General features: G+C 44.1%; 1 long non-coding RNA gene across 1 annotated transcript; it reads left to right on the plus strand.

Moving 5' to 3' along the window:
* The first annotated feature begins 9,532 nt into the window (after positions 1-9,532).
* On the plus strand, positions 9,533-13,592 carry LOC122462013. The gene is made up of 3 exons (XR_006284333.1): positions 9,533-9,668; positions 12,124-12,221; positions 13,328-13,592. It is a non-coding gene; the product is annotated as an uncharacterized LOC122462013 (long non-coding RNA).
* The last annotated feature ends 289 nt before the right edge of the window (positions 13,593-13,881 follow it).

The following is a 13,881-nucleotide window of genomic DNA, read 5'->3' on the forward strand; positions in this document are numbered from 1 at the left end:
GCAGCGGAATGAGGAAGAGAAAGAGTAGATAGTAGAGATTACATAGGAAGATGAGAGGAAATGAGAGGTGGATTCATAGTAGCAGGAGAGCAGCGGTGCACCATCTGCTGAAAGCAGTATGGCTTCTGCACGCCAAAAAGGCGCAAAACGATTGTCTGCCGTAGCTTTCTGATGACACACACCCAGAAATACCCGCGAGAATGTTTTTGCCCCATCATGCACTGCGAGCTTAACCCAGAATTCCAATGGGCGGCGGGAACTGTGGGATAGCTACCCACGGTGCACCACTCCAACTTTCGATGCTAGCCTTGGTACTGTGGATGCACTCTGCCAAATTCACACGCTTTAGTGTGGACACAGAAGATCGAACGTATAAAATAGCTTCCGAAAATTTGAATAGAATAATTTCAAAATAATTTTGTACTGTAGACGTACCCTTAGAAGCTAGTCGTTTTAGCCATAAGCTAGTGCAGCCTGATCTTTCCATTATGAGAGGGCTGAATAGGAACCCAGTGAATGGGTCTCTACTTTCTTGAGACATACATCAAAGACCCAATAGTAAGAAGAAATGGTATTAACTTTTGTGGCCACTGAGGCCCTTGTGTCTGTTAGTTGTTGATATTCACCAGTCTACCAAGTCCAGTCCACCAACATGTTGCCGCTAATGGCCAACACAACGTGGGAAGGGAATTGTGAGCTTCATTTTCTACACAGCCTTTTTTTTCTTGCCGGGGGGGGCAGGGGGTTTGCTTTGCTGCAAAGAAGGGGAATTCTCTCTCTTGATGCCTGTTGTGTACAGCCTGATCCAGAAATCGGTCTGGTTATGTGCCTGTCTTCACATGGAGACATTCTTGAACTGAATTTCCTCTCATGAAAATAAAATTGGAAAAGAAAAATAGAAAGCAAATGGCATTCAATTCCCTTCCCTGTCTCAGATGATTGAAATATCCAGCCCTCCAGAGGAGGAGATCTCTGAAGCGATGTGCCATTTCAGACATAAAAAGAAAAGGAGTACTTGTGGTATTTTCCACTGAATGCATCCGATGAAGTGAGCTGTAGCTCACAAAAGCTTATGCTCAAATAAATTGGTGAGTTTCTAAGGTTTCACAAGTACTCCTTTTGTTTTTGCACATACAGACTAACACGGCTGCTACTCTGAAACCTGTCATTTCAGACATGAATCTCCTCTTTTACAAGTCAAATTAGAGTAAATTTTATTCAATTCCAGTTCCTCACTCACGTGACTGAAATATACAACTCCCATATAAAGAAATTGCTAAGTCTCCCACGTATGATGCTACCACAGTCTTCTGCAGACAATGCTGGTATAATGAATTCCTTTTTAGTACTATTATTTCATTAAATGTGGGTGTTGTTTTGAAGCTTTGGTTCATAACCAAGGTACCAGCACAGTTTGAAATCTGATAAAATCTATTGTTTCGTTTAACAATACCCTGGAAATGTAAGTGGAAACCTTACTTAGCTGAGTTTTACCAGGTGTTCTGCATGATGCACAAATGCAGGTGTGTACCACATGGGGGGGGGGAGGTGTTGCAGAAGTGAGATTCTGATATATATAATTTCTGTACATAGTAAAAACTATCCAATGCAATGCACACACAAACTGTGCGCCCACCAGATCAGCAATAAAACACTGTACAATTAGTATTAGGGCCTGTAACTTTACCAAAATCTTACATTATTAAATCAAAGCACAGTGGGCAAGTCAGTAAAAGGAACAGTCTATTTATGCATTGCTCAAGCTGATTTTTTGGCCTTGTGTCATAACAGACAGAACTTTTATTTATACATCATCAAGTTAAACAGATTTCTTACACTTATTTTCTATGTTATTTAATAATAATACTAATCATGGGAAACCCTGAATGTTATGTTCTATTCCAGGAAGGGAGAACAGAATGAATCAATAGGACAAGTGCTTTTTTGGTTTTGTTTCCCCCCCACACACATGGTGGGGAAAATACCCATGACAACAAATATAAGCACACACCTAATCAGGACATGAAATTAAATTCACTGTTAAATATAGTTCCTTGTAATAATGAAGCTTCAGGTATTGCGTTTTCATTTGTATTTGACTTTCCTTTACATTTGATCAGAAATTTGTAGCAGAAAGTCTTTCCTGTTTTATAATTCTATTTTAGGCTTCATAAAATAAACTAGCAGCGGTCAATTAAATAAAATTACCCTGCAAAATTTGGAAGAAAGTTAACAAATGGCAAATTAAGTCAAATAATAGCATTGCTGCAGACCACAGGAAATCGCAGAGAGCCTCACTTACTCTTCATTTTTACTTGCTTTGTATTAGCTGGAGCTGCCCTTGAATTTTATTCTAAAGATTCCAACCCTCAGAATAGTGATGTTTTTTCTTTGCAACAGCTTGGTTCTCAAGCCTGTATTTAGATGATTTCACAGATACGATAGATTTTATCACCTTGCAGAATAATGATGTACTTGGTTAATTGTTTTTAATTCTCTTGGTAATTTGAATTGAGCGTCTTTCCTAATAATAGGCATGTGGGAGATTATTAAATTATTATAAATTTGTTCTTGTATAAGAAAATTAGAGTTTCGTGTATTTTGGCCTGTGACAGGGTGGGCTGTCCATTTAAAAGAGCTGGGTGCAGCCCTGCTTGTGTCTAGTTATGTTTCTCAGGTGATAGTGGTTGGGATAAAGTGACCAAGCATCACGTTAACTGTAGATTGGAAGCAGTGTTCTCTATAAGATGGAAACTGCTCAGTCCCTCAAGAGGAGGGAGAGCCCCGTAGGGAGCAGGAATACTTTCTTTTACAGAGACAGATGGGTGGTGGCAGACGCTCTACAGCAAACTAAGGAGAAGGCCTAGGAGACAGGTTGTGATGGGGTGCTTACCCCACGCAGGCAATGAAAAGACTAACATGAGCCTGAGAGGCCAATTATGTAACACTGTTGCAAAAAAGCAAACACTATTCTGGGATGTATTAGCAGGAGTCTCCCACATATGTGCACGTAAAAGCAAGACATGAGAAGTAACTCTTCCACTCTACTCTGCGCTGATTAGGCCTCAGCTAGAATATTGTATCCAATTCTGGGTGCCACATTTCAGGAAAGATGAGGACAAATTGGAGAAAGTCCAGAGGAGAGCAACAAAAATGATTAAATGTGTAGAAAACATGACCTATGAGAGAAGATTGAAAAAATTGGGTTTGTTTAGTCTGGAGAAGAGAAGACTGAGGGGGGACATGATAACAGTTCTCAAAAGAGTATTACAAGGAGGAGGTAGAAAAATTGTTCTCATTAACGTCCAAGGATAGGACAAGAAGCAATGGCCTTAAATTGCAGCAAGGGAGGTTTAGGTTGGACGTTAGGAAAAAGTTCCTTACTGGCTAAGCACTGAAATAAATTGCCCGGGATGTTGTGGAATCTCCATCACTGGAGTTTTTTAAGAACTGGTTAGACAAATACCTGTCAGGGATGGTCTAATACTTAGCCCTGCCTTGAGTGCAGGGGACTGGACTAGATGTCCTCTCGAGGTCCCTTCCAGTCCAACGCTTCTATGATTCTGTTACCTGGTGGCACCTGAAGGGTGGGCCAGGCTTCATTAAAGCGTAAGTCTACCTGGGGCAGAAGGTCTGTGGTGACTCTAAAGAAGGAACTCACTGAGTAGAAGGAGGCTGCAGGGAGAGTGAGTGAAGAACTCTGCAGTTGCTCTTTAGGACTAGAAAATGGGGAGACTGGGATGGTAGAGCAGCCACGGGGGGGTGGAGCAGGCTCTGCTGCTCACAAACCGGGAAGAATTAGTAGGGGAAGCAAAAGTGGATGGGAACCTGGGAGGCAGTGACCATGAGATGGTCGAGTTCAGGATCCTGACACAGGGAAGAAAGGAGAGCAGCAGAATACGGACCCTGGACTTCAGAAAAGCAGATTTTGACAACCTCAGGAAATTGATGGGCAGGATCCTCTGGGAGAATAACATGAGGGGGAAAGGAGTCCAGGAGAGCTGGCTGTATTTTAAAGAATCCTTATTGAGGTTACAGGGACAAACCATCCCGATGTGTAGAAAGAATAGTAAATATGGCAGGCAACCAGCTTGGCTTAACAGTGAAATCCTTGCTGATCTTAAACACAAAAAAGAAGCTTACAAGAAGTGGAAAATTGGACAAATGACCAGGGAAGAGTATAAAAATATTGCTCAGGCATGCAGGAGTGAAATCAGGAAGGCCAAATCACACCTGGAGTTGCAGCTAGCAAGAGATGTTAAGAGTAACAAGAAGGGTTTCTTCAGGTATGCTAGCAACAAGAAGAAAGTCAAGGAAAGTGTGGGCCCCTTACTGAATGAGGGAGGCAACCTAGTGACAGAGGATGTGGAAAAAGCTAATGTACTCAATGCTTTTTTTGCCTCTGTCTTCACAAACAAGGTCAGCTCCCAGACTGCTGCGCTGGGCAGCACAGCATGGGGAGGAGGTGACCAGCCCTCTGTGGAGAAAGAAGTGGTTCGGGACTATTTAGAAAAGCTGGACCAGCACAAGTCCATGGGGCTGGATGCACTGCATCCAAGAGTGCTAAAGGAGTTGGCGGATGTGATTGCAGAGCCATTGGCCATTATCTTTCAAAACTCATGGCGATCGGGGGAGGTCCCGGACGACTGGGAAAAGGCTAATCTAGTGCCCATCTTTAAAAAAGGGAAGAAGGAGGATCCGGGGAACTACAGGCCAGTCAGCCTCACCTCAGTCCCTGGAAAAATCATGGAGCAGGTCTTCAAGGAATCAATTCTGAAGCACTTGGAGGAGAGGAAAGTGATCAGGAACAGTCAGCATGGATTCACCAAGGGCAAGTCATGCTTGACTAATCTAATTGCCTTCTATGATGAGATAACTGGCTCTGTGGACGAGGGGAAAGCAGTGGATGTGTTATTCCTTGACTTTAGCAAAGCTTTTGACACGGTCTCCCACAGTATTCTTGCCAGTAAGTTAAAGAAGTATGGGCTGGATGAATGGACGATAAGGTGGATAGAAAGCTGGCTCGATTGTCGGGCTCAACAGGTAGTGATCAATGGCTCCATGTCTAGTTGGCAGCCGGTATCAAGTGGAGTGCCCCAAGGGTCAGTCCTGGGGCCGGTTTTGTTCAATATCTTCCTTAATGATCTGGAGGATGGTGTGGATTGCATCCTCAGCAAGTTTGCAGATGACACTAAACTGGGAGGAGAGGTAGATACGCTGGAGGGTAGGGATAGGATACAGAGGGCCCTAGACAAATTAGAGGACTGGGCCAAAAGAAATCTGATGAGGTTCAACAAGGACAAGTGCAGAGTCCTGCACTTAGGATGGAAGAATCCCATGTACCGCTACAGACTAGGGACCGAACGGCTAGGCAGCAGTTCTGCAGAAAAGGACCTAGGGGTTACAGTGGATGAGAAGGTGGATATGAGTCAACAGTGTGCCCTTGTTGCCAAGAAGGCCAGTGGCATTTTGGGATGTATAAGTAGGGGCATTGCCAGCAGATCGAGGGACGTGATCGTTCCTCTCTATTCGACATTGGTGAGGCCTCATCTGCAATACTGTGTCCAGTTTTGGGCCCCACACTACAAGAAGGATGTGGAAAAATTGGAAAACGTCCAGCAGAGGGCAACAAAAATGATTAGGGGACTGGAACACATGACTTATGAGGAGAGGCTGAGGGAACTGGGATTGTTTAGTCTGCGGAAGAGAAGAATGAGGGGGGATTTGATAGCTGCTTTCAACTACCTGAAAAGGGGTTCCAAAGAGGATGGATCTAGACTGTTCTCAGTGGTAGCAGATGACAGAACGAGGAGTAATGGTCTCAAGTTGCAGTGGGGGAGGTTTAGGTTGGATATTAGGAAAAACTTTTTCACTAGGAGGGTGGTGAAACACTGGAATGCGTTACCTAGGGAGGTGGTGGAATCTCCTTCCTTAGAAGTTTTTAAGGTCAGGCTTGACAAAGCCCTGGCTGGGATAATTTAGTTGGGGATTGGTCCTGCTTTGAGCAGGGGGTTGGCCTAGATGACCTCCTGAGGTCCCTTCCAACCCTGATATTCTATGATTCTATGATTGATTCTATGATTCTGTGATGTGGAGTCCTGATAATAGGGCAGGAGCTAGACTTCTGGAGAGATACCCTTAAGTTCTTCCACTGAACACTTCTCAGGGGTATGTGTACACTTCAATAAAATGCCCACTGCTGGCCCATGTCAGCTGACTTGGACTCAAGGGGCTTGGAGTGCGGGGCTATAAAATTGCCTTGAAGGTGCTCAGGCTGGAGCTTGGGTTCTGGGACTCTTTGAGCAGAAGAGGGTCCTGGAACCCAGGCTCCAGTCCAAACCCGAATGTCTCTACTGCAATTTTATAGCCCCACAGCTTGAGCCGTGTGAGCCCGAGACAGCTGACAGGGGCCAGCCATGAACGTTTTATTGTTGTGTAGATATACCCTTAGAGGCATGAAAGACTAAGCCCAAGGTAGCAGAAGTTGTCTTAAGTCTATATCCTCATTTTAGGATTTAGTGATGGATTCCAAGGGAGAGCCCTGTGAATCCTGGCCCTGAAAGAAGAGTGAATGTAGAGAGGTTATGGGAGATCCCTGCTGACGGGCTGTGGTAGGAAGGAGTCCAGAGAGGCAGCAGCAAGTAATATGATGGAGCAAACCTTGGTTCCTGTACTGGAACCCAGTGTAGTGTGAGGGCCTGAGTTCCCCTACAAGCCACCAGAGAAGGTGGTGTGAAGCCCCTGGCATAAGGGGATAAGGACTCTTGAGAGCCCTGAGATAAGAGACTGTAAGGACTACAGAGTCCAGAGTTGGTGCTGAAGACCTCTGTGAGGATGCTGAATTGTTGTGGGACTAAAACGTAACCCGGTCAGAGGGTTGAGTCATGAGATGAGGCAGACCACTGCCGGACTGGGGCAACCATCAGCAAGAGGCACTAGATGGGAGGAGAGGTGCTATGCTATGCCCAGCCATGAGAAGGTGTGCCTGGGATAAGGCAACCTTTCTACACAGCCAGAAAGGGCTGAGCAGAGATTAAGAGCCAGGAAGGCACTGGGGAGGTCTCTCCAGAAGGCCCAAGCTTTAGAAGGGTCTGGCAGAGCTCCCCTAGTTGGAGGCGGCTGGGACGTGAAGATCTGAGGAAGGATCAGAAGGGCTTGTGAAGTCTTGCTACAAGAGTGATTGGGCAGCCCTGGAGGAGGGCCATAAAGATGCAGCAAATGCTGAGCCAAGGCTGAAAACACTTTCAGTACACATGTGAAAAGGGAGATGGCAGACTTCATGACTTGGCCAAGGGCAAAATCATGTAGACAGAAATACTGAAGCTAGCCTGAGAGCAGGAAACTAAAATGTTTGTGACTTGGAGAGAAGAAGCTGAGATACGGGGCACTGGGTACCGAGGTGCTCTTGTTACATAGCCCATTACATTCTATTCCAAAACCTAACTTGCTTTTAATGGGTATTCCACCTCTCTCTTTGCTATTCCTAAAGCACCACTAGCTGCAGTAGGTAGGCTCTAGACAAGTAAAGTAAGAGGAGCACAAGATTTAATTAAAGTGGCTTCGGTTTCCTTCTGGAGTGCAGGTACTTGTATGTGAGGATTTGATCTGTATTAAATCATCATACATTTTGCTTCTGTTGTTGTGAAAGGGCATATGGGACAGGGTGAATCTTCCACCATGCTCAGAAAGTGGTGAGAATAGTGCACACCCCCATCGCTCTGGTAGAGTATTCTGCAGTCTACAACTCAGCGCTGAGAATACCCTGCCTCTTGCTCCCAATAGTGTTATGTTACTATACACAGATCCAGTTAATGTGCCTGTGATCACAGTGCTCTTGCTGTGACAGACAATCATGAGGTGGGCCCTGATCTCAGCCTATCATGGTTAGAAGGCGAGGAGAAGCACTTTGATTCCCAACTGGTGTTGAATGAGGGCAGAGGGAGTGCCTGGAACTGTGTCCACTTCTGGTGTCCCAGCTTGAAGAAGGAAGTTGGTAAACTGGAGCGGGTCCAGAGAAGAGCCACAAGAATGATGAAAGGACTAGACAATATGCCTTACAGTGACTGACTCAAAAAGCTCAATTGATTAAATGTAACAAAAAGAAAATTAAGGGGTGATTTGATTAGTCTATAAATACCTACCCGGTGAACAGAAATTTGATAACAGGGGGCTCCTCAACCTAGCAAATAAAGGTATAACACAATCCAATGGCTGGAAGCTAGACAATTTCAGATTGGAAATAAACCATAGATGTTTAACAGTGAGGGTAACTAGCCACTGGAACAATGTACCAAGGATTGAGGTGGATTGTCCATCACTGGCATTTTTAAAATCAAGATTGGCTGCTTTTCTAAGAGATACAGTAGAACTTCAGTTACGAACGTCAGAGTTACGAACTGACCGGTTAACCACACACCTTATTTGGAACTGGAAGTACTCAATCAGGCAGCAGCAGAGACACCTCCCCCCGCCGCCCCCAAAGCAACTAAAGTACAGTTCGATGTTAAACGTAAACTACTTTAAAAAAAGAGAAAAAAGGAAAGCTTAAAAAAGATTTGACTAGGTAAGGAAACTTTTGTGCTTATTTCATTTAAATTAAGATCATTAAAAGCAGCATTTTTCTTCTTCATAGTAAAGTTTCAAACTTGTATTAAGTCAATGTTCAACTGTAAACTTCTGAAAGAACAACTGTAATGTTTTGTTCAGTTATGAACAACCTCCATTCCCGAGGTGTTCATAACTCTGAGGTAGAATCATAGAATATCAGGGTTGGAAGGGACCTCAGGAGATCATCTAGTCCAATCCCCTGCTCAAAGCAGGACAAATACCAACTAAATCATCCCAGCCAGGGCTTTGTCAAGCTGGGCCTTAAAACCCGCGAAGGATGGAGGTTCTACTGTATGCTCCAGTCTAGGTCAAACAGGAATTAATTCCTGTGTTATACAGGAGGTCAGACTAGAATATGACAATATACCCTTCTGGGTTTATAGTCTAGGAACACTGGTATAGTATGTTCCCTGTGGCTTGTTCCACTCAGGAGAGAGGCTGCTGGGTGTTGAATAAAATGGCTTTTGTGGTTAGCCTGCTCTAATAGCTGTGGCAGAGAGAACAACAATAGTCCAGTCTAGAAGTGACAGATGCCTGGATCATAGCTGCAAGATCCTATAATAATACCTTGTATTTATTTAGACAGGCAGTGTGGTCACATGTATAGGGCATTGAGCTGTGAATCAGGAGGCCTGCGTTCAATTTCTAGCTCTGCCACTGACCTGCTGTGTGACTTTGGGCAAGTCACATCATTTCTGTGCCTTACCATACTTTATCTTTTCATTTAGGCTGTGATCTTCAATGGATCCTAAAGGAGTTAGGTGCCCATATCCCACTGAAATTTACCTAACTGGTCCTTTGAAAATCCGAGCCAAGGCTCTCTGGATTTGGGACTGTCTCTCACTAAGGGGTTAACAGACAGACTAACTACTTCCTCCACAGCAGCTAATTGGCAGACCATCAACAACTGGGATAAAAACTTAAAGACTAGGCATAATTGGGCTGCCTGGGAATATGAGGGGATAAGTCTGCATGAGCCAAAAACTGTCAAGAAGTTGGAACCTACAGGGAGCAAGCATGGGAAGGAATTCCTCTGTGAAGGCGTCTGGGGGCAGATGAAGGTAGGAAGTGGCCCAGGGAAGCAGCAACGAATCTCAGGAAGCAGACCTTAACTGCTTAATATAGGGTTTCTGGGCTGGACACCAGAGCCAAGCAAGGTCTTGGGTTCCTCTCTACTAGGAATTAAGAGCTCTTCTGATGCAAGGGGGCAAGGACAGTTGAGTCCAGGGTGGGGCTGAAGACCTCATTGGACTTCTTTTGTTTGTTATATTCTCTACTCTAAGCAGCCTGGTCAGAGAGCTGACTCATGAGAAGGGGCAATCCACTGCAGGCTTGGAGGGGCGGTTGATAGGGGAGCCAGAATCAGAATACTGTACTATGCCTGGCCTTGTGTGGGGCAGGCTGGCTGGTGAGTGGGCCCTCTGTGCCAATTCATGCTATTTTAGTTGGTGTTTTTCATGGAACCCTGTCTTCTGGAGTCCCTTGACTATCTGAGAAACCTTTTTGTTTTGTTTTCAAATGAAAGCCAAGAAATTTCCTAGCTTTCAGGGTTACAGAAAAAAAAAAGCTTGAAAATATGAATCACAAAGACTGAAAAACAAGAAGGCAAGTAAGAAGAACACACATTTCATTTATTTAAATCTCATGGGGGGTTTTGAGGTGGGGAGGGGTATGACTCATGGATTTTGAATGCTTGTGGTTGACAATATTGGAGCCCTGATCTCAGCTGGGGTCTGTAGGTGTTACTATAATGCTCATAACTCCTATTAGGACATATTGGGATCCCTCTACATTGTGTATTTGTTTGTGCAATGATGTGTATTGTTTCTTAAAATACATAACAAGAAGGCGGGCTCCTGGGGAAAGCTGTAGATAAAAGCTCTCCAGTGAAGCAAAAGGTGGTGGGTATTAGAACAGTTTCCTTTATTCTAATAACAGTTCTTGTTCAACATTGGAAGAAAATAACTTTGATTCTGCCTCCATTGCAACAAGGACATTAAAGTCAGTTCAATTCCCAAGGAGGTAAATATTGGAGATTTTTGGCACAGTTTTGGCTTTTCTGTACTATAGGTTGACCAGGTAGGTGGAAGCAGCAGTTTGTGTTATCGGTTGGGAAAACTTGCAGCCGAATGAGACTGAATTATATGTAATTGGCAGGTCTGAAACAAAGGAAACCTGGCTTGTTCAATTATCTCTTGATGTTGCTTTACTGTCTTGTTCCCATTTACTGAAAATGAGAAGGAAAAGGGGGTTGATTTTCTTCAGCAGGTGGTGTGTGAAATTCAAGACCGTTTGATTTCTTTCTGTAAAGAAAATAAGAACTGCACTTGGATTGAAAAATGTGTGCTTTTGAGCACCGGGGTAGGTTTTTTTCATGCTTTCGCTGAGTTCTCTACTTTGCAGGCAGTGGGGTTGCTTATAAAGATGCTGATGAGATGAAACCGAACTGAAGGATGGATTTTATTGTTAAACTGAGCTAAATTGAGATCCTGATTATATGTAACCTTTGATTCCATTTTGGATTAAACCAAAATGTTTTATTTACACTTGGGGAACTCCACTCCCCTTCAGTGGCTTTCATGTAATGTTGGATGACATACTTGGAAAAATACAAACCGTTAATACACAGGGGGTCAAACCTGCCTGTGTCAAAGCAGAGGCTTCCCAGCTCATGGGAACCATTGACTACAACAAGCTGCCAATATGCTTGAACTTAAACATGCTCAAGTGCTTTGAGCATTCTGACGCCCCTCCAGCAGTGCCTTGCGGGATCAAGCCCTAAATCATTAGACCTGTGCTATGGCCTGAAAGAAAACTGCAGTCTGATAGGGCTGGAGGTGTAATTCTCCCAATGAGTGCCCAGGATACTACAGAACCACTGACTTCCCCAACTGCATTGCTACATCACAGAGAAAAATAAATTCCATCACTCACAATGTATCTTTTTTTAAACGAATATATAAGGGGGTCTCTCCTTTCCTCCTTAATCCCCAGAGGACACTCTGCTCAGCTTGTAAGAAAAGTTTTGGGTAGACCCCTTTAAAGATTAGCAATGTTTGTTAAAACGTTTTGGTTTGGAGTTGGTAGAGTGGGGGAAACCCCAAAATAAAAACAGAGGCTAAATTCAACCTGTATATCATGTTGACTTTGGCCCCGTACACACAGTAAAACATGAGTGTCTTTTGTCAGCCAATGTACCCACATGATGGATTCAAAGCATTCAGCTGTGCCTTGTGCGTCGGTGCACTTACGGGGTTCTATTAATCGCCTAGTTTCCTCCAGCAGTTCTTAAACTACAGGCAATGGTGGCAGAAAATCTATTCAGGGTTGGAAAGAGATGGCAACAGTGTAACTGCAGTCCTTGAAATAGATGTGGCCAGCTGGAGTGGGGAGGTGGCCGGCGTGCCCAAGAGAAGCAAAGCACTGATTAAAGATATGCCCCCCCCGCTGCCCCCGGACAGCTTCTGCTGGTGGGGTTTCTGTGCTGCTTTGGCCACAACTTAAATCTCTCTGTAGATCTCTTGGCGGAAGGAAGATCTCTAATCTCCTATAGAATACAGCCAGCGGAGGGGGTGGCCGTTTGCACCAGCAGAGTGGTGCCATCAAGCCCATGGGTGAGTGCACTGGCTTAGAATGTGGAAGGATCTTGTGGTGTTCCTTGCTTATTGGGTTGTGGACAGTGATAGAAGATCATCTAAAATGCTTAACGCAACACTGTTCTCATTAAGGAGTTCTGCAGCTGACTTTAATGGGAACAAAGCCCACAACTTAACTTGCCGTCTGTTGATTTTGTTCTATGCTGGAAAAAGAAATCCATCTTTAGGACACTATAATGAGATGAAACAAGTAGACAGAAAAGTGGGGAGATGGCTTTGTAGCATTGGACTGCACAATGTCTGAGACCTTTTCTAATTCTGATCATGTGGTGTGGCTGGAGAGTGAGTGAGAGGGGGTATGTGGGGTGGGGAGGGAGGTGCCTGGCCAGGGAAAAGATCAGAAGTAAGAAGCTTCCTAGAATGGGAGCTTGGACTCCAAGGTCTCTTGCATAAAATGTCTCTAAAAATAAATAATTGGTGTTTAGTGTTTCATGATGCTAATTCTGATACCTAATTAGGTTGAATTAAAAACATGTTTTGTAGTGGCTGATTTGCATGCCTAAGGGGAGCTATATTTAATCTCTCCTAGAGACCTAGATTTCTTAACAAGCAAGTTGAGAAGTGCCATATCTCAACAATCTCTTCAGTGAACTGCTTCTAGATTGATGGCCGATGTAGTGTTCATTAGCATTCATATCAAGTTCATTTTCTAACCTGAGGAGTGGAGTGAGAGGTGTAGAGAACTCCAGTTTCCAGTCTCTCTCTCCCGCTCTACCCCCCCTTCTGAGTCCTATCTGGGGAAGGAACAAGCTTGTGTGCACACACCCTGGGCTGGTCCACAGGATCTGTGTGCATGTTTCCTAGGCTGTTAGAATTGCATGGTTTGTTTCTTCTCCTGAGGTCCCATCCCACCCTCTTGCTTTCAGGAAGTCTGAGGTCGTAAGGCCTGCACACTCCCTGCCACATCTGATAGGCCTGTTCAGGTTTACCTCAAAGTTGGAGTCACCCTTGTGGATTGGGTGCAGGTGGAATGTTGTCACTTAAATGGGATTACAGACGGTATTGTTGGAACCCAAGTGCCTCCCTTTTTTTATACTGCAAACGTAATATTTTTTTTCCAACAGATTCAGGCATTGGAGTAATGAAAGATATTCTGCATTATACCAGAGAGGAGCTCTGGGGCAAGACAAGCTGATCTTATTCTGACTTTTAAGCAAGCTGAAGAGACCATGCCTTCCACATGAAAGAAACCAGAGAGGTTGGAATATCCAAAATATTGAGGTTTTTTGTTTTGTGACATGTACTGCTCCTAACTTGAAAGTAATACGAATAAATGCTGGAAAAGACTTCTTGAAATAAATTCTTACAGCTTCAAACAAGTACACTAAAGGAACTCTGGAAATTGGCTTGATTTATATTGGTACTTGTAATGACAACTGACATCTCATTTGTATACCGAGAAATGGCACTTGACTTCCAGTTTGATTAGCCTGACCTCTGAACAGGAAGTTGCTTCCTGACTGATTAGACACTTTCTTTTGTATCAAATGGCACAATTAGTGATAGTAGTCATCTTGTGGCACAGCCAGCTGAATGACTTGTAATTTTAGTTGGGAGTAGACAATTATATATTCCTATTCTTTTCGTCTTAATGTGAGCCTCTTCATCCATGCTCACT

This window comes from Chelonia mydas, chromosome 1, assembly GCF_015237465.2.
Source record: "Chelonia mydas isolate rCheMyd1 chromosome 1, rCheMyd1.pri.v2, whole genome shotgun sequence".
NCBI classification, from domain to species: Eukaryota; Metazoa; Chordata; order Testudines; family Cheloniidae; genus Chelonia; species Chelonia mydas.